Source organism: Eurosta solidaginis, chromosome X (genome assembly GCF_040869045.1).
Source record: "Eurosta solidaginis isolate ZX-2024a chromosome X, ASM4086904v1, whole genome shotgun sequence".
Taxonomy (NCBI): Eukaryota; Metazoa; Arthropoda; class Insecta; order Diptera; family Tephritidae; genus Eurosta; species Eurosta solidaginis.
This window is the reverse complement of record NC_090324.1, coordinates 76,555,645-76,581,419: the sequence shown is the minus strand read 5'-3', so window position 1 is coordinate 76,581,419 and position 25,775 is coordinate 76,555,645. Positions and strand designations below refer to the sequence as shown.

The 25,775-nt window shown below is 44.3% G+C and overlaps 1 protein-coding gene across 10 annotated transcripts in view; it reads right to left on the bottom strand.

The window, feature by feature from the left end:
- Positions 1-24,667, bottom strand: part of LOC137234260 (probable serine/threonine-protein kinase DDB_G0272254) — a 390,295-nt gene extending 365,628 nt beyond the window's left edge. For 3 of the 10 annotated variants that reach the window (XR_010947751.1, XR_010947750.1, XM_067757864.1), the window contains exon 1: positions 24,337-24,641. The gene's annotated coding sequence lies outside the window, so the exon portion shown is untranslated. Of the gene's footprint in view, positions 1-24,336 lie in introns of all 10 variants that reach the window. The other 7 variants (XR_010947752.1, XR_010947754.1, XR_010947753.1 and 4 more) reach the window with 4 other exon arrangements.
- Positions 24,668-25,775: the final 1,108 nt, after the last annotated feature.

The following is a 25,775-nucleotide window of genomic DNA, read 5'->3' as shown; positions in this document are numbered from 1 at the left end:
GTTCGTTGATAGCGGACGTAAAGAACGCGGAGGTGTCTATGGATGATGTTCTCTTGCATGCCACCAGCAAACTAGAACTAGAGAGGATCACTCAAGAGGTACTTGACAAATGCAGAAAAGCAGGCCTTAAGCTTAATAAAGAAAAATGCGTTTTTAATACACAAGAAGTAAAGTTTCTGGGACATATAGTCTCCGCTGAAGGGGTAAAACCTGATCCCGAAAAAATAGAAATTATAACGAAAATTAAGCAACCGGAAAACGTGAAAGAGTTGCAAAGATTCTTGGGTATGGTAACATACGTGTCGAAATTTATAAAAAATTTGGCAGATATCACCCAACCACTAAGACAATTATTGCGAAAAGATGTTGAGTGGGTGTGGGATACGCAACACAATGAAGCATTCAATAAATTGAAAAATCTGTTAAAGAATCCACCAGTACTAGGGTATTATGACACGAAAGCGCCAATTTTGCTGTCAGTAGATGCCAGTAGTTATGTATGTGGCGGAATACTAATACAAAAACAGAAGCCGATCGCTTACTGTGCGAAATCGTTCACAAAAACTGAACAGGGCTATAGCCAATTATAAAAAGAAGCAAACGCCATTCTAGTTGCATGTAAACAATTTCACATGTACATTTGGGGTTGCAAAGATTTAACGATTGAATCGTTCAACGATTAATGAACAGAAGAACCAGAATGCTATTACCTACCAATGAAATCTACTCAATCCAAAAATAATAAAAAACGTAAGCAAAAAACTAACAAAACTCAAGGAAGATAGATAGAAATAAAAAACAGAGTAGAGAATACACAACGCAAGAGAAAGTACTGCTTAGACAAAGCCATAATAACTGGGTTCCAGCTTATATAGTGAGACCAGAAGGACACCGCTCGTACAGAGTACAAACCGAGGATGGCGCCATATAAAGAAGAAACACATGGCATCTTAAGCCAGCCACTTCATCCCTCGACGTTGATCCTAACTCGTCCACAGATCGTCTTACTGTTGAACCAAAAAACCAAAGTTCTTCGAGTCCAACACAGCCACCTACAGAAACCACAACACAACAGTGTTCGCCAGATGACGTGCCTCGTGAAGCTGAACCTTCCACGCCCGCTACACCACAGGATGCAGCTAGCCTCAATCATCCACCCCGCACTCGCTCTGGACGTGTAATTAAGACACCCGCAAGGTACCGCTGAAAAGGAGGGATGTCAGGAACACACCTATCATCGGTTCAGGAACACACATACAATCGATTCACAATACACCTTCCTATATATACACATTACTGCACAACCACTTCTATTGTACACACTTGAATATACATATTATAAAAGATTGTTCTAGACACGAACTATAATAAAACACGTGCCTTCTCAATCGTTCTATTTTATTTTAACAAAGGTAATTTGTACCAAAGTTAAGGCACATTACAAACTGTAATGAATTAACTGGCAAGATCACGGAGATAGTCGACTTCATGAAGCGGCACAATATCCGCATTGCTGCGATTCAAGAGACTAAACTCACAGCAAGATATTGTCCACAGAAAAGATCGCGAGAGTGGAAATGGAGGCGGCCTCGCGTTTATCATACACCACACTCTGCAATATTATATATTTGATCCCGACATCGACCGCATGGACAGTGTCTTAGAACGTCAAGGATTATCTGTCCGGTCAGGCGATGCAAATCTAGAAATCATCAACATCTACATCCCTCCTGTCACCTGTTGCCCCAGTGGATACCGCCCTGATATCAGCAGCGTACTAACTGGAAACAATCGCATTATCTTAGGCGATTTCATTGCCCATCACGATCTATGGCATTCAAACTTGCGGGTGGACAGTAGGGGTGAGATGTTAGCGGATCAAATAGAAGAAACGACGTTCTGCACTATAAACGGAGACGCCCCACACGTATGGTAGGAAGCTGTCACAGTTCGCCGGATATATCAAATCGTGAGCGCAGAACTCGTAAACTGCGTCAACTGGCAGCCGATGGTAACATTGGCATCCGACCACCTGCCTATACTCATTTCGCTCGAACGTCCCTCCGAATTAATCGGAGCAGAAAAACGCACTTTCTTTAACTTTAAAAAAGGAAAGTGGGACGAATACAATTCCTTTACAGACAGCCGCTTTGCTGCCCTCCCTATCCCAACTGATGCCCGCCAAGGGGAACGTGCTTTCCGCAAGGTCATTGAATTCGCCTCGGCTCATTTCATTCCCGCCGGTAGAATTCCCGAAATTCGGCCCACTTCCCGGCGGAGGCCGCAAGTTTAGCGAGAGAACGTGACCTTATAAGACAGCTCGATCCCGGCGACCCCCAAATAAGGGATATAAACCAACGCATCACATTGTTTGTGGATGAACACAAACGGGCGAAATGGGAGGAGCACCTAAGCGGTTGTAACCTCTCTGCCGGTGTAGGTAAGCTATCGAATCCGTCTAGGCACAATGATAAAGTTTCCATCGCCTTTGGCGACAAAGTGCTGTCGGATTCGAAAAAATGCGCGAGCGCTTTCTATTGCCGGCATAATGCATTCTACGGTGGGCAAAAATAGACGGAGGGCCAACAGACACGCATGTAAACATAAGTTCAGCGCGTCACCAATTACCATCACCGCCAAAGAGGTTGAGGATGCCATCGGTCATGCTAAACCATCCAAAGCAGTGGGCCCAGACGGCAAAGCCATGCCCTTGCTTAAAAGCCTAGGGAAAGAGGGTTTCAAATATTTAGCACATGTCTTCAAGCTGTCTCTTTCCACCTTTGTCATACCCGAAAAATGGAAAATGGCCAAGGTGGTACCGCGACTAAAGCCTGGGAAAAGAGCTAAGAGAGTCATATCGACCGATATCTCTCCTATCGCCAGTAGCCAAGACGCTTTAAGCCATTTTGCTCCCCCACTTCAAACCACATTTGCAGCTAGCCTGTCATCAGCATGGCTTTAGAAAACTCCATAGCACCACCACCGCGCTGAATGCCATTAGCACCCAGATAAATTGTGGTTTAAATCAGAAGCCCCACCATAGAACAGTACTCGTAGCGCTAGACCTATCAAAAGCTTTTGATACGGTCAACCATGGCACGTTATTGCAAGACTTGGAAGGATCTACCCTTCCCCCGTGCCTTAAAGGGTGTACCGCAAATTATCTGGGTGGTCGGCAGGCATCGGTGCAATTCAGAAACGAAATATCAAAGCCAAGAAGAATTAAACAAGGGGTGCCTCAGGGTGGTGTCCTATCCCCACTTGTGCTTAATTTTTACATATCAAAACTACCTTCGCCACCAGAAGGAGTTACTATCGTTTCTTACACCGATGACTGCACAATAATAGCACAAGAGGCTATTATACGAATATTGTAAAGGAGTACCTATTAGATAAAAAAGAAATACATTTTATAACTCAAAATTAATTATGCAAAATCCAAAGACTGTATAATGTATAAATGTGATCTCATAGATTTAATCAAGGCTGTAATAAATAAAATAACTAACTAACAGGCCCGGGCCCAAAGATCGATGAGCTTTGCAACAAAATAAACGGCTACCTCCCTGATATCTCCAGTTTTTTCACCTCGCGAAACCTGGCATTATAACTGACTAAATCATCCGCGACCCTATTTACAACTTGGACGTCCCAAATGTCGACCATTTTGAACATCCCCGTCGATGGGACTACGCACCCGACTGTCCTACACCCCAAAATCTTGGGTGCGACGTTTGATCAGGATCTACATTTTGGTGAGCACGCAGCCGCAATTGTTCTAAAAATCCAGAGCCGTAATAAAATCCTCAAATCCCTTGCTGGCAGTACTTGGGGAAAAGACAAAGAAACGCTCATTACAACATACAAAGCAATTGGCCAGCCGTTTGCGTGCTACGCGTCCCCTATATGGTCGCCAAGCCTAAAAACTACCCACTGAAAGAAGCTACAGGCTTGCCAAAATACTGCGCTCAGAACCGCCACGGGCTGTCTTCTTATGTCCCCAGAACACCATCTACATAATGAGGCGAGAATAATCCCCATCAGGGAGAGAAATGAGATGCTAACCAAACAGTTCCTGTTGAATACCCGGAAACCTGGGCATCCCAACAGACATCTGATTGATGAGCCAGCACCGCCTAGGGATTTAAGGAGTCATCTCCGAAAGCATTTTGAGGAAATACGGCACCTGAGCACTCAGCCGTATCAAGCAAAAAAACACAAGCAGGTCCTTGGTGAACTCCACAAACAGGCGTCGGACCTTTATGCCGGGAATTGCCCGGTGAATCCAGTACTCGGGGAACAGTACCCAAAACTTGCGGAAGAGGAACGCATACTCCCCAGGGAAACGCGAGTCACTCTGGCTCAACTTCGTTCTGGATACTGTAATAGGTTAAATTCTTACATATCCATTATCAACCCCCACATACAAAATGTATGCCCCGCTTGCAATGTGTCCCCACATGACACCAACCATCTCTTTAATTGTAATGTGGAACCAACACCTCTAACTCCCCTTTCATTATGGTCCACCCCTGTCGAAACAGCAAGTTTCCTTGGACTCCCGTTAGAGGATATTGATGACAATTTGTGATCGGTCGCGGCTATTAGGTGGGGCGAAACATTGCTACAACAACAACAACAACAACAGGTTCGTGCATTTCAAAATTCGATCTGCATGTGCTTATATGAAGCGGTTGAAAATGTCTAGATGGTCGAAAGGGAACATTAAATAAAATTTCACTGAGCAGAAAAGGGCTATTTACCATCCTTCTAATTATTTTTACTACAAATAACACACCTACCATCTCCCTACGACTCCGTAACGTAGGGAGCTGAATAAGTTTTTAAACGGCAGGAGTAGGGAGGCAGAATCCTCGAGAGGTCCCATCGTAAGTCCCTTAGCGCAAAATCAGGAATTGCTTTTGAACCGACTCCAATTTGTCGCAGTGCGTCTGGTAACGAGGGTTCCAGATTATCGAAGCGTATTCTTATATTGGCCGCACCAAAGATATAAAGAGAGTTTTAGTAATATATGGATCATCGAATTCTTAAACCATCGTTTGACGAACGCCAAAGTCCCTTTGGCCCTGTTTATGCAACCTTCTATGTGCAATTTAAAGTCGGAGTTTAGGGTCCATCGTAACCCTAAGGCCTACAAAACTAATGACTTGGTTAATTGTGTAATCATCAATATTATACTCGTAGGATTGGTGTGATTTCCTTGTACAGCACATGAACTTGCAATTCGGCAGGTTTAGTGACATAACATTTACACTACACCATTCGACTAGGCTATTCTGATCCGATTGTATCGATCGAAACCTCTTAATTTTTCTTTTCGAGTTGACGAACGATTAAAACGACTTTGGATTAGAGGAAATTTTATGCTTAATCTTTTTTAAGTAATCCGCATAACATCTTCTCTGTTATGTGCCTGTGGCGCAGAATAGAGTATGCCGCATAGTCACTTTGCAGTTGAAGTTGGCGATTTTTGGTAATAGTCTAGTTGAGGGGTTGACTGCTAATACGCTACCAAAAATATCGAGAGAGGTGTCAAACGGCACGTCTTACCATCAGTATTAATAATCCGAAGGCGGAAAATAAAAATTTTAACTCGTTTAAAAGATATTAACGAAAAACCGAAAAAAGACCCGCGGGTACCTCCGAAACCGGGGGTGCGATCCATAGTATTTTTGCGCACAACACCTTTCTGCGTTGGCGGCCTTCGGCCGCGCTTATAAAAAATAACCCTGGGCTTCGCCTTGCCAAGTCCGGGTGTGTGGTATAACCGTGGCTACCGCCACGGTGATGCACGATTTTTTTTGTGGGTACAAACACAACCACAACCCGACAAATAAGATTTTAACCATGATAGGAAAACAGAGTGAAATGCAATGCATATCATTGCTGACGTCATCGCCGGAGATCACGAGGGAGCCAAAATCTAGACGATCATAGAGCCCGGATCGCGAATAAGAGTCATTCAGATCTACAGTAGCATCATCAAAGTTTGATTTAAAGAAATCAGCAAACAGCTCAACTGTTTCTGGTAGGGACTGGGAGCTTACACCATTAAAGCTCATGCAGATCGGGATATTCGTCGAACCACGTTTGGAGCGGATAAAGTTCCAAAAGGCTTTAGGATTTTCTTTAAGCTCATTTTCGAGCCTACCCTTATAGCGATTGTAAAGGAATTTATCAAGGACCTTAAATTGACGCACACTGGTAGTGAACTGCTCTCTGAGAAGGATATTATCTGAATCTGCCTTGAATAAGTTATTGTTACGTTTATTTTTCAACCTCTTAAGAGTTTTATTATACCATGGTAATTTATGAAGCCTGGGCCCAAAACGAGGCACTATACTTTGAAATGTTTCAGTCAAATTCGATAAGAAAATATCATAACAAACACTGACGTCATTAGAGGGAAATATGTTTTCCTAGTTAATTTCAAATAATACATTGTTCAGCTCGCCGAAATCAGTAGATCGAAAGTTGAAAGAGGAATTATCTAAAGCAGGTGACATTGGGATAGCATCAAAGTTATGTAGATAAATAGCTATCGGTATATGATGTCTATCAGATAGACATACAGGATAGACATACATGATATATTAAATTCTCGTCGACGAATATAAGATCAAGTAACCTCGAGAGAGTATTAAATAAATTATTGATTTGAATCAGATTACAACTTAAGGTATTATCTATAAGGCTAATTTCATTAGAACGCGTGACATTGGTAGGTGTCAAAATTCCATTATTTTGAAAATCTGACCATACAATATCTGACAGATTGAAGTCTCCAAGTATACAAAAGTTGGCATCAGTATGAGTTTCGCATAAATTAACGATGTTCTCCACATGAGCATTATATAAGCCATCACCACTATTGGGCAGTATATACGAGCAACAAATGAAAGTAGAGCCAGACGAACTGGAAACACAGACACACAGCTGATCGAGCAACGTATCCTGATTATGTAGTTGAAACTTTAATGAATGCAGGCTTCTGTTAACTGCAATTAGGACACCACCACCTTTCTTTTGACCGGTGTTCGCGGAGTCTCTGTCTTTACGGAAAGTTAGGAATAACTTAGGGTCAAAGTACTCTTCATCAAAGAAGTCTTCGTTGAGCCACGTTTCAACGATGACGTATACGTCGTAGTCCAACGAGACGTAGATAAAAGAAAGTCTTTAGATTTGGTGCGCACGCCGCCAACATTTTGAAAGTAGACTCTCAGAGATGCACCCGAAACGAAGTTTGGGATGTCATAAGTGTTGCAATACATAGCACTAGGTAACCCTACGACACTATTTGGTTTCCTCCGTTTTTTGGAAAAAAAAAACGAAAAGGCTTTACAGTGACGTTAGAGGGCCACAAAGCAGCGTCGAATAGCTTGTTATAATCAGCTGATAGCACGCGCACTTTAAAAGAAACCCTGTCAAAGGAGTTGATGTCAGCATCCCGCCTCACCAACTTAAAACAAGCCAAAGCAGAAGCATCAATTTTAATGTCTTCAGAGATGTATTTGACAATTTTCTCCTCTGTAACTGAAAGCTTGAATGAAGATAAATGAATCCACTTGTATGGTACAAAGACATCTATCTCAGCATTATTGTTATTGCCACTAACTACTGCTGAATACACGACCTTTTCTTTTGGTGCATTTATGCTAGGCTTCATAGTAATGTGGGCATTTGATTGCAGAGGTGATTTATTAAGAGCGCTGGCAGCAGCATTGGCGTATGATGTAGCGGAAGAAGAGGGCAGAGTGCTAGTATTTGGTAACGCACTGTTAGTGGCCGTAATCGGAATGCTTGAATTTTTCATATTTCTTCTCTGCTTGGAGTTGGCAGTAGGCTTTACCTTAGTTGCTGCTGATGTATTTGTAGGAGTATTATCGTTATTAATAGTGAGAGTATTTGACACGAGTGGTTGCGTATTAAATGCAAGTGTAGAAGTAGAAATTGTAGATGCCAATGTACAGGTAGAAGTAGAAATGTTATTAGTGCGAGACTTTGATGATTGTGTTTGTTCGTTTGTATGTGTAGGAGTGGTTGGATGTTTAGAGATTAAAATAGTAGATTGATTATTTGAGAAAGCGTTTAGCATATCGGATTCGTTAGAATAAGTAGATGTAGACGAAGATGAAAATTTAGGCAGAGCACGACTATTGTTGGAAGAAAGACCGTTTGATATTTGCAGAGGATTTGATTGCAAACTGGCGACACATGAGTTGTTGTTGCGTATGATAGGACTACACGGGGAAGTTGACGCATTGTTTTTGTTGCTGACATTCGGAGAACTTTCAGCAACGTTCAGATTGTTGTTGGATGATTGCAACGAGTTCATTAACAATTCTTTGAGATTATCAAATTGTATTGAAAAATTAAAAAATTTGTTATCAATAGCACTTGAGATGAGTTCAAAACCAAGTTTTTGAGCAGATATCACAGAGTCAAGTGATTTGCAGAGCTTATCCGGCATATCAACGCACTTCTCACACAAGTAGAGCAAGTGACGATTAGATTTGATTAGTCTCACATCATATTCCGAGATATTTTTGCAACATCCACGATGAAATATTCTTTTGCAAAAACAATTACACGGCACGATATTCGAGTCAGATTTCGAAAAGCATTTATTGCACTTGGCACAACAATCGTCCATTATGACAAAATAAAATAGAAAGTAAAGAAAATAAAACGAGAGAGTGGTAAGAAACACGTCCGCACACAACGACGACTTCTTGTTTTAGTAATATATGGATCATCGAATTCTTTAGACAATCGTTTGACGAACGCCAAACCCCAGCGGGTTAGGGGATCAGAATATACCCGCGGTAGGTATGCCTGTCGTAAGAGGCGACTAAAATACCAGATTCAAGGGGCTGTGTAGCGCAACCTTTCAGGTTTCCAGCGCAATATATAGCTTCTCCAAACCCAATTGTCAACCTCACCTATCCGCGGCAAATCCTGTTTCACTAACAGACGAGGCTCTGGCGACCCCTCACTCCTCATGGAACTTGGGGGTAGGGAGGGAGGGAATGGCCTGAAGGTTTAATGTGTAATGTGGCCACATAAATCGTTCCCGAGATGGTCGGGCTAGCACCTTAATGGTGCTATGGTACCGGAGTGCACCGGATTTGTATCCAACAAGGGACCATCACATCGATAACACTCCCCAAAGCCTTCGGGGAGCAACCTTATCGCTACAACAACAACAACGAACGCCAAAGTTCCTTTGGCCCTGTTCACGCAACCTTCTATGTGCAATTTAAAGTCGAGTTTAGGGTCCATCGTAACCCCAAGGCCTACAAAAGTAATGACTTGGTTAATTGTGTACTCATCAATCTTATACTCGTAGGATTGGTGTGATTTCCTTGTAAAGCACATGAACTTGCACTTCGGCAGGTTTATTGACATTGACATAACATTTACACTACACCATTCGACTAGGCTATTCTGGGATTCAAGGGGTTGTGTAGCGCAATATATAGCTTCTCCAACCCAATTCTCAACCTCACCTTCGAGCGGCGAATCCCGTTTCACTAACAGACGAGGCTCTGGTGACGCCAAGCTCCTCATGGAACTTGGGGGTGGGGAGGGAGGGATGGCCTGAGGGTTTAATGTGGCCATATAAATCGTTCCCAAGATGGTCGGGCCAGCACCTTAATGGTGATGTGGTACCGGAGCGTACCGGATCTGTATCCGGCAAAGGACCATCACATCGATAACACTCCCCAAAGCCTTCGGGGAGTAACCTAATCGCTACAACAACAACAACAAAACCTAGGCTATTCTGATCCGATTGTAGATTTGATCTATCCACAGGTGAGCGGATAGGTATAAGAAGTTTGACATCATCAGCGTACATTAGCGGCTTGCAAAGCTTTTGATACGGTCAACCATGGCTCGTTACTGCAAGACCTGGAAGGGTCTACCCACCATGTCTTAAAAGGTGGACCGCAAATTATCTGGGTGGTCGGCAGGCATCGGTGCAATTCAGAAACGAAACATCAAAACAAAGGATAATTAAACAAGGGGTGCCACAGGGTGGTGTCCTATCCCCACTTTTGTTTAATTTCTACATATCTAAGCTACCTTCACCACCGGAAGGAGTCACAATCGTTTCCTACGCCGATGACTGCACAATAATGGCCACAGACCCAGGCCCAGAGATCGATGAGCTATGCAATAAAATAAACGGCTATCTCCCTGTTCTCTCCAGTTTTTTCGCCTCGCGAAACCTGGCATTGTCACCGACTAAATCCTCCGCGACCTTATTTACAACATGGACGCCCCAAATGTCGACCATATTGAACATCCACGTCGATGGCACTACGCTACCGACTGTCCTACACCCCAAAATCTTGGGTGTGACGTTTGATCAGGATCTACATTTTGGTGCGCACGCAACCGCAATTGTTCCAAGAATTCAGAGCCGTAATAAAATCCTCAAATCCCTTGCTGGCAGTACCTGGGGAAAAGATAAAGAAACGCTCTTGACCACATACAAAGCAATTAGCCAGCCGATTACGTGCTACGCGTCACCCATATGGTCGCCAAGCCTAAAAACCACCCACTGGAAGAAACTACAGGCCTGCCAAAATACTGCTCTCAGAATCGCCACGGGCTGTCTTCTTATGTCCCCAGAACACCATCTGCATAATGAGGCGAGAATACTCCCCATCAGGGAGAGAAATGAGATGCTGACCAAACAGTTTCTGTTGAATACCCAGAAACCTGGGCATCCCAACAGACATCTGATTGACGAACCAGCACCGCCTAGGGGCCTAAGGAGTCATCTCCGTAAGCATTTTGAGGAAATACGGCACCTGAGAACCCAGCCGTATGAAGCGGAAAAACACAAGCAGGTCCTTGGTGAACTCCATAGACAGGCGTCGGACCTTTATGTCGGGAAATGCCCGGTGAATCCAGTACTTGAAGAAAAATATCCAGAACTCGCGGAAGAGGAACGCATACTCCCCAGGGAAACGCGTGTCACTCTTGCTCAACTTCGTTCTGGATACTGTAACAGGTTAAACTCTTACCTATCCAGAATTAAACCCGACATACAAAATGTATGCCCCGCTTGCAATGTGTCCCCACATGTCACCAACCATCTCATTTAGTGTAATGTGGAACCAACGCCTCTAACACCCCTTTCCTTATGGTCCACCCCTGTTGAAACGGCAAGTTTCCTTGGACTCCTGTTAGAGGATTTTGATGACAATTCCGTATAAATTACATCAATTTCGCTATTAACCTTAAATCCGTTCATCACATGAGATGTGAAATCAAGCAAGTTAGTCACGGTAGATTTACCGAGCAAAAACCATGTTGAGACAAGTCAGTGATTGGGGATACCCTATGATCTAGTTGCTTTGTGACAATCGATTGAAAAAGTTTGGGTATAGCACTAAGCTTTGCTATTCCTCGATACTTTAAAACGCATGATCTATTCCCATTTTTGTAAAGTGGTATTATAAAACACTCTTTCCACTTTCTGGGAAATATCCCTTGCTTGAGGGATGTGTTAAAAAGACATGTAAGAGGTTTATACAGGAATTCAGCACACGTTTTTAGCATAAGAGATGGAATTTCATCAGGTCCGTTAGAATAGGAAATTTTTAGGCCTTCCAGATGTCTTAGTACGTCTTCCGTATGAATATGCGGAACAAATGCTGAATTAAGCGAGGACAGTTTGAATGGATAGTTCAATGGCGCGGAGTCATAGGCAGTGGAGTAATTAGATTTAAAGAAGGTGGCAAACATATTGGCAATCTCATTGTCATCAGTAGAACTTAGATCGTTAAACTTCAATACGGTTGGAAATCTCTTTATTTTTCTTTTCGAGTTGACGAACGAATAAAACGACTTTGGATTAGAGGAAATTTTATGCTTAATCTTTTTTAAGTAATCCGCATAACATCTTCTCTGTTATGTGCCTGTGGCGCAGAATAGAGTATGCCGCATAGTCACTTTGCAGTTGAAGTTGGCGATTTTCATGTGGTTGTTGTTGTGTTGGTACCCACAAAAAAAATTGTGCACCACCGTGGCGGTAGCCACGGTTATACCACACACCCGGACTTGGCATGGCGTAGCCCAGGGTTATTTTTGGTAATAGTCTAGTTGACTTCCCAAGGCAGTCGGTTCTATGTACCGGAGCGACTCGGGATTTTTCCCGACCAAGGACTGTAATTTCAGTGTGACCCCATTTAATTTGTTTCGTCCCTCCCACAAATTGTCATCCTCCCAGCAGCTCCTTGCAGCAGGACTGCTACATATTCTCTTACTCCGGGAAGGTATCGAACCCAATCCGGGTCCGTCTCCTGACCCCGGTCCTGAGAAATGGTTTTGCTGCATTTGCCAGAAAAGAATCTTTTTAGGACGGTCATACTCTGTTCAGTGTGTCTCGTGCAAGGGATGGTTGAATCGGACAGGTTGTTCTGGGCTTGATCCCAAAACCCGACGTCCACGTAATTTTTATAAATCTTTTGTGGCTCCTTGCTGCTCACGCCCAAGGGCGTCCCGTAGTCTACGCCTAAGCGTATACCCACTACCTTCCAGCAGCTTCGCTGCTCAGCAAGCCACAACAAGTACCCGCTGCTGCTCGTGCCCCACTGCGCCAACAACTCAAACAGCTGATACCACTCATAACTACTACCTTCGTAGTAGAGCTGGTAGCAATGCTGAGCATCAGCCACTGCCCCCGTCTTCTTCTCGCCCCCTCTTTTCTGGCAGCAATCGTGTAGGTCAGGGAAACAGACTCTTAGTCCCTGCCTCCGTTTGCACCGTCTGCCAGCGCAGAATATATAGGTTTGCGACATCCGCTCAATGCAGCTCCTGCATTGGGTGGTGCCACTTTCCTAGATGTTCTGGTCTCCGCGACGGCAACCCCTCGACGGGTTTCATCGCGCCATGTTGCCAGGTCGCAAACCCAAATCATCCGGGTACCCCAATGCTTGCCCAAGGGCGCCCAGTCCCAAGGCCACAACAGCAATTGCGTCCTGGCCTTCCACAACCTAGGCGTAGTCACCCCTCACTTACCCCTAGAGTGGCGGCGTCACCCCTCATGCACTTCAGAATTCTGCAGTTCAACTGTAATGGATCAACTGGGAAGATTACGGAGATAGTCGATTTCATGAAGCGGCACAACATCCGCATTGCTGCGATTCAAGAGACTAAACTCACAGCAAGATCTGCATTGCAGACCTGCTCTGGTTATAATGTCCACAGGAAAGACCGCGAGAGCGGAAATGGAGGCGGCCTCGCGTTTATTATACACCACTCTGTGCAATATCATATATTTGATCCTGGCATCGACCGCAGTGACAATGTCTTAGAACGTCAAGTCCTATCTGTCCGGTCAGGCGATGCAAATCTAGAAATCATCAACATCTACATCCCTCCTGTCACCTGTTGCCCCAGTGGATACCGCCATAATATCGAGGCCTTACTCACTGGCAACAATCGCATTATCTTAGGCGATTTCAATGCCCATCCCGACCTATGGCATTCAAACTTGCGGGCGGACAGTAGGGGTGAGATGTTGGCGGATCAAATAGACGAAACGACGTTCTGCACAATAAACGGAGACGCCCCCACACGTATGGTAGGAAGCTGTCATAGCTCGCCAGATATCTCAATCGTGAGCGCAGAACTCGTAAACTGCGTCAACTGGCAGCCGATGGTAACATTGGCATCCGACCACCTGCCCATACTTATTTCGTTCGAGCGTACCGCCGACTGCACAGACAGCAGCTTTGCTGCCCTCCCTATCCCGACTGATGCCCGCCAAGGGGAGCGTGCCTTCCGTAAGGCCATTGAATCCGCCTCGGCACATTTCATTCCCGCCGGGAGAATTCCCGAAATCCGGCCCCACTTCCCGGCGGAGGCCGCGAGCTTAGCGAGGGAAGGCGACCTTATAAGACTGCTTGATCCAGGCGACCCCCAAATAAGGGATATAAACCAACGCATCAGATTGCTTGTGGACGAACACAAGCGGGCAAAATGGGAAGAGCACCAAAGGGGTTGTAACCTCTCTACCGGTGTAGGTAAACTTTGGTCCACCGTAAAGTCCCTATCGAATCCGACTAAGCACAAAGACAAAGTTTCCATCGCCTTTGGCGATAAGGTGCTGTCGGATGCGAAAAAATGCGCGAGCGCTTTCTGCCGACAATATATAATGCATTCTACGGTCGACAAAGATAGACGGAGAGCCAATAGACACGCACATAAACACAAACTCAGCGCGTCACCAATTAACATCACCGCTAGAGAGGTTGAGGACGCCATTGGTCGCGCTAAACCATCCAAAGCAGTGGGCCCAGACGGCATAGCCATGCCGATGCTTAAAAACCTAGGGAAAGAGGGTTTCAAATATTTAGCGCATGTCTTCAACCTGTCTCTTTCCACCTTTGTCATACCCGAGAAATGGAAAATGGCCAAGGTGGTCCCGCTACTAAAGCCTGGGAAACCAGCTAACGTAGGTGAGTCATATCGTCATCCGATATCTCTCCTATCGCCAGTGGCAAAGACGCTTGAAGCCATTTTGCTCCCTTATTTCCAAGCACATTTGCAGCTAGCCGCTCATCAGCATGGATTCAGAAAACTCCATAGCACTACCTCCGCGCTAAATGTTATTAGCACCCAGATAAATTGCGGTTTGAATCAATATCCCCACCATAGAACAGTACTCGTAGCGTTAGACCTATCAAAAGCTTTTGATACGGTCAACCATGGCTCGTTACTGCAAGACCTGGAAGGGTCTACCCTTCCCCCATGTCTTAAAAGGTGGACCGCAAATTATCTGGGTGGTCGGCAGGCATCGGTGCAATTCAGAAACGAAACATCAAAACAAAGGAGAATTAAACAAGGGGTGCCACAGGGTGGTGTCCTATCCCCGCTTTTGTTTAATTTCTACATATCTAAGCTACCTTCACCACCGGAAGGAGTCACAATCGTTTCCTACGCCGATGACTGCACAATAATGGCCACAGGCCCAGGCCCAAAGATCGATGAGCTATGCAATAAAATAAACGGCTATCTCCCTGATCTCTCCAGTTTTTTCGCCCCGCGAAACCTGGCTTCGTCACCGACTAAATCTTCCGCGACCTTATTTACAACATGGACGCCCCAAATGTCGACCATATTGAACATCCACGTCGATGGCACTACGCTACCGACTGTCCTACACCCCAAAATCTTGGGTGTGACGTTTGATCAGGATCTACATTTTGGTGCGCACGCAACCGCAATTGTTCCAAGAATTCAGAGCCGTAATAAAATCCTCAAATCCCTTGCTGGCAGTACCTGGGGAAAAGATAAAGAAACGCTCCTGACCACATGCAAAGCAATTAGCCAGCCGATTACGTGCTACGCGTCACCCATATGGTCGCCAAGCCTAAAAACCACCCACTGGAAGAAACTACAGGCCTGCCAAAATACTGCTCTCAGAATCGCCAAGGGCTGTCTCCTTATGTCCCCAGAACACCATCTGCATAATGAGGCGAGAATACTCCCCATCAGGGAGAGAAATGAGATGCTGACCAAACAGTTTCTGTTGAATACCCAGAAACCTGGGCATTCCAACAGACATCTGATTGACGAACCAGCACCGCCTAGGGGCCTAAGGAGTCATCTCCGTAAGCATTTTGAGGAAATACGGCACCTGAGAACCCAGCCGTATGAAGCGGAAAAACACAAGCAGGTCCTTGGTGAACTCCATAGACAGGCGTCGGACCTTTATGTCGGGAATTGCCTGGTGAATCCAGTACTTGAAGAAAAATATCCAGAACTCGCAGAAGAGGAACGCATACTCCCCAGGGAAACGCGTGTCACTCTTGCTCAACTTCGTTCTGGATATTGTAACAGGTTAAACTCTTACCTATCCAGAATCAACCCCGACATACAAAATGTATGCCCTGCTTGCAATGTGTCCCCACATGACACCAACCATCTCTTCAATTGTAATGTGGAACCAACGCCTCTAACACCCCTTTCCTTATGGTCCACCCCTGTTGAAACGGCAAGTTTCCTACCGCCACGGTGATGCACAATTTTTTTTGTGGGTACAACACAACAACAACCACATGAAAATCACCAACTTCACCTGCAAATATCTCCCGACAGAGATAAAATTTTTATTTTCCGCCTTTAGATTATTGTTCTCGAGATTAATACGCGTCTTTTGACACCTCTCTCGATATTTTTGGTAGCGTATTAGAAGTGTCATGCTGTCGTAAAGAATTACCGCTAAAGCTCGTCCCTAAAGTAAACAATTACCAAAAATTACCTTGGGTGTCCCCAACACCGGTTTGGAGACCAAAACTATATCCGCGCAATATAATTATTTTCACAATTTTTTTTTTATGGGTACAACAACAACCACATGACAATCGCCAACTTCAACTGCAAATATCTCCGGACAGAGATACAATTTTTCTTTTCCGCCTTCGGATTATTGTTGTCGAGGTCAACGTGGTCTTTTGACACCTCTATCGATATGTTTGGTAGCGTATTAGCAGTCGACCCCTCAACTAGACTTTTACCAATGATCTGAAGTATTGCTTCATATGCATTTGAATATTTATTTATTTATTTATTTATTAGTCTACAAATTTAACAATTCATCAGACTAAATATACTACGGATTACAGATAAATTACAGAAGCATACAAATTGAACTAAATTATATTATAAAATATGTATACCCGCCCAAAGTTACTGGAGCTGAGTATAAGACGTGATTTCGAGCAGCTGATGTATATTTGACACACAACAAGTAGGGCTGCGATGTGTGGGAGGTTGGAAGGACGTGATTCCAAGCCACCCGCCCAAAGTTACTGGAGCTCGTGATAAGAGTGTGAGGTTGGAAAGGACGTGACTCCAAGCCACCCACCTAAATCCAAACCAAAATTGCGTATTTAATGTAGTCAGCAGATATTTTTTTATTACGTAGAGTGTGTCACACGTATCAATGTTTTTGCAGTGCTTATTGAAGTCAGTACTCAGACAACGAAGAGGTTCGTGCATTTCGAAGCAATTTAGATTAGATTTCGCTTCCCAAGGCCGTCGGTTCTATGTACCGGAGCGACTCGGGATTTTTCCCCACCAAGGACTGCCATTTCAGTGTAACCCCATTTAATTTGTTGCTCTTTTGTGGCTCCTTGCTGTTCACGTCCTCGGTCGTCCCGTAGTCTGAGCCTCACCCGTCACTTACTCCCAGATCGACGACGTCTCCCCCTATGCACTTCAGAATTCTGCAGTTAAACTGTAATGGATTAACTGGGAAGATCACGGAGATAGTCGACTTCATGAAGCGGCACAACATCCGCACTGCTGCGATTCAAGAGACTAAACTCACAGCAAGATCTGCATTGCAGACCTGTTCTGGGTATAATGTCCACAGAAAAGATCGCGAGAGCGGAATTGGAGGCGGCCTCGCGTTTATCATACACCACACTGTGCAATATCATATATTTGATCCCGACATCGACCGCATGGACAGTGTCTTAGAACGTCAAGGATTATCTGTCCGGTCAGGCAATGCAGATCTAGAAATCATCAACATCTACATCCCTCCTGTCACCTGTTGCCCCAGTGGATACCGCCCTGATATCAGCGGCGTACTCACTGGAAACAATTGCATTATCTTAGGCGATTTCAATGCCCATCATGATCTATGGCATTCAAACTTGCGGTTGGACAGTAGGGAAAAGATGTTAGCGGATCAAATAGAAGAAACGACGTTCTGCACTATAAACGGAGACGCCCCCACACGTATGGTAGGAAGCTGTCACAGTTCGCTGGATATTTCAATCGTGAGCGCAGAACTCTTAAACTGCTTCAACTGGCAGCCGATGGTAACATTGGCATCCGACCACCTGCCTATACTCATTTCGCTCGAGCGTCCCGCCGACTTCATCGGAGCAGAAAAACGCACTTTCTTTAACTTTAAAAAAGGAAAGTGGGACGAATACAATTCCTTTACAGACAGCCGCTTTGCTGCCCTCCCTATCCCAACTGATGCCCGACAATGGGAGCGTGCTTTCCGCAAGGTCATTGAATCCGCCTCGGCTCGTTTCATTCCCGCCGGTAGAATTCCCGAAATTCGGCCCCACTTCCCGGCGGAGGCCGCAAGTTTAGCGAGAGAACGTGATCGATCCCGGCGACCCCCAAATAAGGGATATAAACCAACGCATCACATTGTTTGTGGATGCACACAAACGGGCGAAATGGGAGGAGCACCTAAGCGGTTGTAACCTCTCTGCCGGTGTAGGTAAGCTTTGGTCCACTGTAAAATCCCTATCGAATCCGTCATGGCATAATGATAATGTTTCCATCGCCTTTGGCGACAAAGTGCTGTCGGATTCGAAAAAATGCGCGAGCGCTTTCTGCCGGCAATACATAATGCATTCTACGGTCGACAAAAATTGACGGAGGGCCAACAGACACGCACGTAAACATAAGTTCAGCGCGTCACCAATTACCATCACCGCCAAAGAGGTTGAGGATGCCATCGGTCATGCTACACCATCCAAAGCAGTGGGCCCAGACGGCATAGCCATGCCGATGCTTAAAAGCCTATGGACAGAGGGTTTCAAATATTTAGCACATGTCTTCAACCTGTCTCTTTCCACCTTTGTCATACCCGAAAAATGGAAAATGGCCAAGGTGGTACCGCTACTAAAGCCTGGGAAACCAGCTAGCATAGGAGAGAGATAGATAATAAATAAATAAATATCGCCCGATATCTCTCCTATCGCCAGTAGCCAAGACGCTTGAAGCCATTTTGCTCCCCCACTTCAAACCAAATTTGCAGCTAGCCCGTCATCAGCATGGCTTTAGAAAGCTCCATAGCACCACCACCGCGCTGAATGCCATTAGCACCCAGATAAATTGTGGTTTAAATCAGAAGCCCCACCATAGAACAGTACTTGTAGCGCTAGACCTATCAAAAGCTTTTGATACGGTCAACCATGGCACGTTACTGCAAGACTTGGAAGGGTATACCCTTCCCCCATGTCTTAAAGGGTGGACCGCAAATTATCTGGGTGGTCGGCAGGCATCGGGGCAATTCAGAAACGAAATATCAAAGCCAAGAAGAATCAAAAAAGGGGAGCCTCAGGGTGGTATCCTATTCCCACTTGTGTTTAATTTTTACATATCAAAACTGCCTTCGCCACCAGAAGGAGTTACTATCGTTTCTTGCGCCGATGACAGCACAATAATATCACAAGAGGCTATTATACGAATATTGTAAAGGAGTACCTATTAGGTAAAAAAGAAATATATTTTATTACTCAAAATTAATTATGCAAAATCCAAAGGCTGTATAATGTATAAATGTGATTTCATAGATTTAATCTAAGTCTAAAGACTTTAATAAATTAAATAACTAACTAACAGGTCCGGACCCAAAGATCGATGCGCTATGCAGTAAAATAAACGGCTACCTCCCTGATCTCTCCAGTTTTTTCGCCTCGCGAAACCTGGCATTATCACCGACTAAATCTTCCGCGACCTTATTTACAACATGGACGTCCCAAATGTCGACCATTTTGAACATCCACGTCGATGGCACTACGCTACCGACTGTCCTACACCCCAAAATCTTGGGTGTGACGTTTGATCAGGATCTACATTTTGGTGAGCACGCAGCCGCAATTGTTCCGAGAATTCAGAGCCGTAACAAAATCCTCAAATCCCTCGCTGGCAGTACTTGGGGAAAAGATAAAGAAACGCTCATGACTACATACAAAGCAATTAGCCAGCCGATTACGTGCTACGCGTCACCCATATGGTCGCCAAGCTAAAAATCACCCACTGGAAGAAACTACAGGCCTGCCAAAATACTGCTCTCAGAATCGCCACGGGCTGTCTTCTTATGTCCCCAGAACACCATCTGCATAATGAGGCGAGAATACTCCCCATCAGGGAGAGAAATGAGATGCTGACCAAACAGTTCCTGTTGAATACCCAGAAACCTGGGCATCCCAACAGACATCTGATTGATGAACCAGCACCGCCTAGGGGCTTAAGGAGTCATCTCCGTAAGCATTTTGCGGAAATACGGCACCTGAGAACCCAGCCGTATGAAGTGAAAAAACACAAGCAGGTCCTTGGTGAACTCCATAAACAGGCGTCGGACCTTTATGCCGGGAATTGCCGGTGAATCCAGTACTTAACAAAAATTATCCAAAACTCGCGGAAGAGGAACGCATACTTTCCAGGGAAACGCGTGTCACTCTTGCTCAACTTCGTTCTGGATACTGTAACAGGTTAAACTCTTACCTATCCAGAATCAACCCCGACATACAAAATGTATGCCCCGCTTGCAATGTGTCCCACATGACACCAACCATCTCTTCAATTGTAGTGTGGAACCAACGCCTCTAACACCCCTTTCCTTATGGTCCACCCCTGTTGAAACGGCAAGTTTCCTTGGACTCCCGTTAGAGGATATTGATGACAATTTGTGATCGGTCGCGGCTATTAGGTGGGGCGAGCATTGCTACAACAACAACAACAACAACAACAACAACAACAACAACAACTTGGCAAGGCGAAACCCAGGGTTAATTTTTTATAAGCGCGGCCGAAGGCCGCCAACGCAGAAAGGTGTTCTGCGCAAAAATACTATGGATCCCACCCCCGGTTTCGGAGGTACCCGCGGGTCTTTTTTCAGTTTTTCGTTAATATCTTTTGAACGAGTTAAAATTTTTATTTCCGCCTTCGGATTATTAATACTGATATCAAGACGCGTCGTTTGACACCTCTCTCGATATTTTTCGTAGCGTATTAGCAGTCGACCCCTGTTGTTGTTGTTGTAGCAATGCTCGCCCCACCTAATAGCCGCGACCGATCACAAATTGTCATCAATATCCTCTAACGGGAGTACAAGGAAACTTGCCGTTTCAACAGGGGTGGACCATAAGGAAAGGGGTGTTAGAGGCGTTGGTTCCACATTACAATTGAAGAGATGGTTGGTGTCATGTGGGGACACATTGCAAGCGGGGCATACATTTTGTATGTCGGGGTTGATTCTGGATAGTTAAGAGTTTAACCTGTTATAGTATCCAGAACGAAGTTGAGCAAGAGTGACACGCGTTTCCCTGGGGAGTATGCGTTCCTCTTCCGCAAATTTTGGATAATTTTCGTTAAGTACTGGATTCACCGCGCAATTCCCGGCATAAAGATCCGACGCCTGTTTATGGAGTTCACCAAGGACCTGCCTGTATTTTTTCACTTCACACGGCTGGGTTCTCAGGTGCCGTATTTCCTCAAAATGCTTACGGAGATGACTCCTTAAACCCCTAGGCGGTGCTGGTTCATCAATCAGATGTCTGTTGGGATGCCCAGGTTTCTGGGTATTCAACAGGAACTGTTTGGTCAGCATCTCATCTCTCCCTGATGGGGAGTATTCTTGCCTCAGTATGCAGATGGTGTTCTGGGGACATAAGAAGACAGCCCGTGGCGATTCTGAGAGCAGTATTTTAGAAGGCCTGTAGTTTCTTCCAGAGGGTGATTTTTAGGCTTGGCGACCATATGGGTGACGTGTAGCACGTAATCGGCTGGCTAATTGCTTTGTATGTAGTCATGAGCGTTTCTTTATCTTTTCCCCAAGTACTGCCAGCGAGGGATTTGAGGATTTTGTTACGGCTCTGAATTCTCGGAACAATTGCGGCTGCGTGCTTACCAAAATGTAGATCTTGATCAAACGTCACACCCAAGATTTTGGGGTGTAGGGCAGTCGGTAGCGTAGTGCCATCGACGTGGATGTTCAAAATGGTCGACATTTGGGACGTCCATGGGACGACCCCTCAACTAGATTGTTACCAAAAATAACCCTGTGCTACGCCATGCCAAGTCCGGGTAGGTGGTATAACCGTAACTACCGCCACGGTGATGCACAATTTTTTTTGTGGGTACAACACAACAACAACCACATGAAAATCACCAACTTCAACTGCAAATATCTCCGGACAGAAATAAAATTATTGTTCTCGAGATTAATACGCGTCTTTTGACACCTCTTTCGATATTTTTGGTAGCGTATTAGCAGTCGACCCCTCAACTAGACTATTACCACATGTTGTTGTTGTTGTTGTAGCGATAAGGTTGCTCCCCGAAGGCTTTGGGGAGTGTTATCGATGTGATGGTCCTTTGCCGGATACAGATCCGGTACGCTCCGGTACCACAGCACCATTAAGGTGCTGGCCCGACCATCTCGGGAACGATTTATGTGGCAACATTAAACCTTCAGGCCATCCCCTCCCTCCCCAACCCAAAGTTCCATAAGGAGCTTAGGGTCGCCAGAGCTTCGTCTGTTAGTGAAACAGGATTCGCCGCGGATAGATGAGGTTGACAATTGGGTTTGGAGAAGCTATATGTTGCGCTGGCAACCTGCAGGGTTGCGCTACACAGCCCCTTGAATCTGGTATTTTAGTCGCCTCTTACGACAGGCATACCTACCGCGGGTATATTCTGACCCCCCCTAACCCGCTGGGGGAACTATTACCACATCTTTTGAATGACTAAAATTTTTAGTCTAGTTGAGGGGTCGACTGCTAATACGCGCCAAAAAATATCGAGAGAGGTGTCAAAAGACGCGTATTAATCTCGAGAACAATAATCCGAAGGCGGAAAAAAAATTGTATCTCTGTCCGGAGATATTTGCAGTTGAAGTTGGCGATTTTCACGTGGTTGTTGTTGTGTTAGTACCCACAAAAAAAATTGTACATCACCGTGGCGGTAGCCACGGTTATATCACACACCCGAACAGAAATATATAAGCAAAACATTTTTACAAAGGGTTAAAGACTTCAGAGCCGTAACAAAATCCTCAAATCCCTTGCTGGCAGTACCTGGGGGAAAGATAAAGAAACGCTCATGACTACATACAAAGCAATTAGCCAGCCGATTACGTGCTACGCGTCACCCATATGGTCGCCAAGCCTGATTGACGAGCCAGCACCGCCTAGGGGCTTAAGGAGTCATCTCCGTAAGCATTTTGAGGAAATACGGCATCTGAGAACACAGCCGTATGAAGCGAAGAAACACAAGCAGGTCCTTGGTGAACTCCACAAACAGGCGTCGGACCTTTATGCCGGGAATTGCCCGGTGAACCCAGTACTCAAAGTAAAGTATCCAAGACTTGCGGAAGAGGAACGCATACTCCCCAGGGAAACGCGTGTCACTCTGGCTGAACTTCATTCTGGATACTGTAACAGGTTAAACTCTAACCTATCCAGAATCAACCCCGACATACAAAATGTATGCCCCGCTTGCAATGTTCCCACATGACACCAACCATCTCTTTAATTGTAATGTGGAACCAACGCCTCTAACACCCCTTTCCCTGTGGTCCACCCCTGTTGAAACAGCAAGTTTCCTTGGACTGCCGTTAGAGGATATTGATGACAGTTTGTGATCGGTCGCGTCTGTTAGGTGGGGCGAAGAACTGCTACAACAACAACAACAACAACAAAGGGTTAAAGGGTTACAACGAGCTCCCATTGGAAATTAAAAACTACAATGAAATCTTAGTTTTTAAGGCAAAATTATATGAATTTTGTGAAACTCTACCTATAGGATAGAATAGTACTATTTGTATCTTGAATTAGGCTTTAAGCCGTAATATATAAATAACTAACTAGTCTAGTTGAGGGGTCGACTGCTAATACGCTACTAAAAATATCGAGAGAGGTGTCAAACGACCCGTCTTGACACCAGTACTAATAATTCGAAGGCGGAAAACAAACATTTTAACTCGTTCAAAAGATATTAACGAAAAACCGAATAAAGACCCGCGGGTACCTCCGAAACCGGGGGTGGGATCCATAGTTTTTTGCGCAGAACACCTTTCGCCAACTTCAACTGCAAATATCTCCGGACAGAGATAATTTTTTTTCTTTTCCGCCTTCGGTATTGTTCTTCAGATTAATACACCTTTTTACACCTCTCGATGCTTTTTGACGCGTATTAGCAGTCGACCCCTCAACTAGACTTGGTAGTAGTGCAGTTTACGGTACCCACCCTAAAGTTGGGCCAAGATTTTCGAGTGACGTATCAAAAGACGCGTATTAATCTCGAGAACAATAATCCGTAGGCGGAAAAGAAAATTTTATCTCTGTCCGGAAATATTTACAGTTGAAGTTGGCGATTTCCGTGTGGTTGTTGTTGTGTTCGTACCCATAAAAAAAATTGTGCATCACCGTGGCGTACTGATATCAAGACGCTCGTTTGACACCTCTCTCGATATTTTTGAACACGTATTAGCAGTCGGCCCCTCATCTAGACTATTACCACATCATTGTATCTTACCTAACTTATGCCTTATTTCTACTATTATGGCGGCCGTATAGATATTGCATATAACTTTGGTTCACAGCCAGCAAATAAGGTTGTTAACACTTCGGACTTCACTTCACATACAACTTAATAGTACATATTAATCAAGATTTATGTACCATAGAAAAAGTTATTAATGTTCAAAGAATTCTTATACTGATTTTCAAACAATTGCTTTTTTTCGTTACCACACCTCACCAAACCAACTAAATAATATTATGCAGTGAAGCTGATATATCGCTCGAATGTCGTTTCCCAGATAATTTATCAGAAGATGTGCGATTTGACGCAAAATCGCCTAGCTGCTGATAACTTACGCTCTTCTCCATATCTGATTACATAGAAATGGGTTCTGCATGAACCTGCCCACAAAGTGAATTTAAAGGTACGCGCACTTTACGCTGCGCGACATGTAGCGGCAGCGGCGCCTCACAGTACGACATATTTTGGCAATTCACATTAAGCGGCAATCGAGCGACAAATTGCGGCAAAAGTTAGAGTTTATTTTTGTTTGCAAAATGGACGATACTCGCAAGTATACCGTGGAAGCAGAAAGATCGTTTTTTGTAGTGATGAGATAATGGAACTATAAAATATGTAAAATGAAGTCTAATTGTGTAAATAATTCGACAATCATTTAATACAAACTTTAAAACAAATACAGTTAAAATAATAAATGATGTATATTGGAACGATTTTCAGTCACCCCTCAAACAAATACATGGATTGCAAATTTACTGGATAAAGCACACATATATTATATGGAAAAAATGTAAAAATAATCAGGAAAATAAATACAAATTTGAGCTGATATATAAATGGATACATACACATGCATTATTCACATGGTCAAACTTAAAGTGACATTAAATATTTTAATTCATTCAACATAAAGTTACTAAATTAATATTTCTATGACGATTGCTGGATGGGAGAGGAATTATAATGATGACACAAAAATATAATTTACGAAGAATTAAAAATCCTGAAAAAGCACATGGCAACAAGCCATATATTTAACAATTACAAGGAAAAAATTTGTGCTACGGGTTTTTACTTTGCGACATGTGTTAGCTAATTAGGCACGTCTAAATACTGCTAGTATATTACCCTTATACGTTTGTTAACCTGGCGATTTAAGGGGCAATTTAAGGTCCTCTTGCCATCTTTGGAATTGAAAGATTCAATTCCCAAAACCGGAAAAAAAAAAAACAAAATGGACGGCACAGTTTTTGAAGCTGTAATTATTTCATTTTTGTGCGAGGAAGAGGAAAGGAAAAGAAAAAGACCGCGGCTATGGGTGCACGACATCTCATCCTCAGGATATGAGGAAGGAGAGTTCCACACTCTTTTGCCCAGATTAAAAAAAGATGGTGCAAAAAAGTTTAAACAATTGTTAGCTTTAATGCTGC